The sequence below is a fragment of the Rhinopithecus bieti genome, unplaced genomic scaffold, assembly GCF_001698545.2.
Source record: "Rhinopithecus bieti isolate Rb0 unplaced genomic scaffold, ASM169854v2 scaffold_30918, whole genome shotgun sequence".
Lineage (NCBI taxonomy): Eukaryota > Metazoa > Chordata > Mammalia > Primates > Cercopithecidae > Rhinopithecus > Rhinopithecus bieti.
Genome location: NW_016813589.1, coordinates 799,821 through 804,071, shown reverse-complemented (window position 1 = coordinate 804,071; position 4,251 = coordinate 799,821). Strand labels below are relative to the sequence as shown.

General features: G+C 38.8%; 1 pseudogene; it reads left to right on the top strand.

The window, feature by feature from the left end:
* Nucleotides 1-685: 685 nt before the first annotated feature.
* On the top strand, nt 686-1,597 carry LOC108513083 (ADP/ATP translocase 2 pseudogene; annotated as a pseudogene).
* The last annotated feature ends 2,654 nt before the right edge of the window (nt 1,598-4,251 follow it).

Below are 4,251 nucleotides of genomic sequence, written 5' to 3'. Positions count from 1 at the left end.
CCTTTGTTTAGTTCTAATTTGCTGTTCTTTTTCTAACTTCTTGAGATGAATGCTAAGATCATTGATTTTCAGCCCTTCTTGTTTCCTAACACATGCATTAGTTATTATAAGCTTCCCTCTAAGCAAGGCTGCATTCCTAAACCTTAAAACAATTATCATGATTTGTCTATTAAGTGAACGCTAGTTAATTAGGTAGATTAATTTTTTAACAGCAACGATAATGGAAAAATGGTGACAAAGGATATAGAACTTTTGTTTCAAAATAAAATGGTAAGAGTAGATACTGATCATAAATGAACAATGATTTCAGGAAAGTAAAAAAATGTTTCCTAAATGTGAATCAGATTTTGTGTTTATCTTCCCCTTAGGGGAAGTAGTCTCACAATATACGTTCCATCCTCTTTTAATGGAACCAATGTTCATTTTTCCCAAAGCATTGATACGACCACACATGATCCCTAGTGGTAGCAGGAATTGAAAAAAAATCACAGTTTGTAAAATCATTGAGCTGAGTTCAATAGATGAGGGGAAGTGAGGGGCATTCCTACTGATCTCCTGTAAATTGTTACCAGAATTGATGAAATACAGAGGAAAAGAGAAGGAAGTCTGCCCAGAGCCCCAGAATCAAAGCTCGTTCCCAGTCGAGTCCCATCTCACAGCTGCCAGCCTCCTCTTTCCTTTCAACATGACAGATGCCACTGTGACCTTCTCCAAGGACTTTCTGGCAGGTGGGGTGGCTGCAGCCATATCCAAGACCACAGCAGTGCCCATCAAGTGGGTCAAGTTGCTGCTGCTGCAAGTACAGCACACCAGCAAGCAGACCACCGCAGATAAGCAATGCAAGGGCTTGACAGACTCTGTGGTTCATACCAAGGAGCAGGGAGTCCTGTCCTTCTGCCATAGTAACCTGGCCAGTGTCATCAGATACTTACCCATCTAGGCTGTCAACTTTGCCCGAGGTAAATAGAGGCAGATCTTCCCAGGTCGGGTGGACAAGAGGCCCCAGTTGTGGTGCTACATTGCAGGCTATCTGGCCCCCACTGATGCCACTGGGCCACATTCTTGTGTGTGGTGTACTTTCTTGATTTTTGCAGCTGCTTGACCTTGTACCCATCTAGCAGCTACTGTGGGTAAAGCTAGAGCTGGAAGGGAATCCAGAAGCCTCAGTAACTGCCTGGTTAAGATCTACAAATCCAATGGAATTAAGAGACTGCACCAAGGCTTTAATGTGTCAGTGTGGGGTATTATCATCTACCAAGCTTCCTACTTTGGTATCAGTGACATTGCAAAAGGAATTCTTCCAGATCCCAAGAACACTAATATCTTCATCAGCTGGATGATCACACAATCTGTCACTGGCATTGCTGGGATAGAAAGTCATTCCTATCCATTTGACACTGTTTGCCACCACAAGATGATGTGGTCAGGGTACAAAGGAACTGATATTCTGTACGCAGGCATTCTTGACTGCTGGAGGAAAATTGCTCATGATGAAGGAGACAAAGCTTTTCTCAAAGGTGCATGGTCCAACATTCTCAGAGGCATGGATGGTGCTTTTGTGCTTTTCTTATGTGATAAAATCAAGAAGTACACATAAGTTATTTCCTGGGTTTTTTTCCCCTGTGAACAGGCATGTTATATTACATAAAATATCTTGAGCCTTGTTGATAGACTCTGGGTTGTGCATTCATTAATGGCAACTATGTACTGTTGAAAATCAGAAGCAATAATATTCATATGACCAGTTCTCACTTAAAGCCATTTCTATCATGATGACAGTGGTAATGATGATTATGATTATGATTATGGGACTGAATTACATTTTTTATTTCAGTCATTCCTGATAAGTAACAAATATGAACAAATAAAAATATCTAAGATACAAAGAAAGAGAAAGAAATCCACGGTAACTGAAAGAGGTTCAAATCTACCAGTAAATCTGGTAGACTGGAACAATCGAATTGGAACAGAGCTCTGTCAACACACACACACACTCACACTCACCCTAAAAAGCTTTCACAAAAAGGAAAATCGTAAACGTGGAACTATTACCTCCCAAGAGTTCACTCTGTTCTCTCCTGTTGTCTGGTAGTGGAATACCCCAAGGCCAGTCCTTGCTCCTCTTTTCTTCTTGATCTACATTCCTGTCCTAGATGAGCCTATCTAGTCTCATGGTTTTAAACATAATTTCCCAAATGCATATTTCATTCAGATTCCCTTCCCAAACTCCAGGCTTGCACATAAGCATTTGTACTGGACATCTGAAATTTAGAACGTCAAAATTGAACCCCTCATCTCCTCCTGTAAAACTTATTCTATGTGCAGTCTTTTTAATGCTGGTTAATGGAAACCCTAGCTTTTTCCTTTTTATTTTGAATTAATTTTAGGCTCATGGATAAGTTGCAAAAATAGTACAGAGTTCCTGTGAATCCTTCACCCTGATTCCCCCCAAAATAACATGTTACATAACTACAGTACAAGTATAAAAAATCAGGAAATTGGCATTGGTACAATACTATTGACTAAACTACGGACCTTTATCGATTTCACCAGTTTTTATATGCACTTTTTTTCTTGATGTATGAAATGTTCTAAGAAATGTTGTTACATGTTGAGATATTTGTAACCAGCAGTAGATACAATCAGTATGTAGAATTATTCCTTTAGCCCAAACAAGCTCCCTCATGCCCTCTCCCCTCCAACCCTAACACCTGGCAACCACTGATCCATTCCACATCTCTATAATTGTGTCATATTGAGAATGTTATATAAGTTGAATCACATGGTAGGTAGTTTTTTGAGACTGATGTTTTTTATCTCTCAGCCTGATACCCTTGACATCCATTCAAGTTGTTACATGCATTCTTTTTATTTTTTGTCTGAGCAGTATTTGCTTATATAGATACACCACAGTTTGTTTATTCATTCACTTGTTGAAGGACATTTGTGTTGTTTCTACTTTTTGCCTATTAGAAATAAAGCTGCTATGAATAATTTGTGTACTGGGTTTTGTTTAACGTAAGTTTTCATTTCTCTGGGATAAACATCCAGGACTGGGGTTGCCAGATCATATGGGAAGTATATGTTTAACTTTATAAGAAATTCCAAACTGTATTCCTGACTAGCCATACCACTTTACATTTCTACCAACAATATCTGAGACCCAGTTGTTCCTCATCCTTGTCAGCACTTGGTATTGTATTTTTTACTTTAGGCATTCTGATAGGTATGCTGGAGTATCTCATGGTGACTTTAATTGTATTTCCCCAAGGGTTAATAATGTTAAACATCTTTTCATGTGCTTCTCTGCCATCTTTTAGATATGTATTTGTTCAGATCTTTTCCCCATTTTCAAATGGGATTATTTTCTTGTTGAGTTTAAAGAGTGCGTGTGTGTGTGTGTGTGTGTGTGTATATATGTGTGTGTATATATATATGTGTATATATATATACAGATAGATAGATGAATGGATGGATAGATAAGTAGACAGATAGACAGACAGACAGACAGATACTGGATACAAAGCCTTTGTGGGATATGTGATTTGCAAATAATTTTTCCAAGGCTATGAATTTATTTTTATTTTCTTAATGGAATATTTAAACAGAGCAAAATTTTAATTTTGATGAGTCCAATACATTGTTTGTTTTCTTTTATGCATCATGCTTTTGGTGTCAAGTTTAAGAATTCTTTGCTTATCTATAGGTCAGGAAGATCTTCTTCAGTATTTTCTTTCTAAAGTTTTATAATTTTACACTTTGATTGATGGAAAATTTTGAATTATTTTTGTATAAGAGATTCACCATCTTCTCAGTTACTCAGGTCAATAGCTTTGAAGTTACCTTCGAATTCTCTCTTACTCTTATACCCCACATCAAAACCATTAGGAATTTCTACTGAGTCTACTTCTCATCAGTTTCACATCTACCATTCTGGGCTGGCCCATTATTATCACTCATCCATTTTCTATCCTTGTTCTCGATCCTCAACACGGCTTCCTCTCCTCTCCTCTCCTCCCCTCTCCTCTCCTCCCCTCCACTCCCCTCCCCTGTCCTCTCCTTCTTTTCAGAGACAAAGTCTCACTCTGTCACCGAGGCTGGAGTGCAGTGGTGCAACCATTGCTCACTGAAGCCTCAAACTCCTGGGCTCAAGTGATCTTCCTGCCTCAGCCTCCCAAAATGCTGGGATTATAGGCATGTGCCATCATGCCGGGCCAAAATTGACCATTTTAAGGCATAAGAGAAATTGGG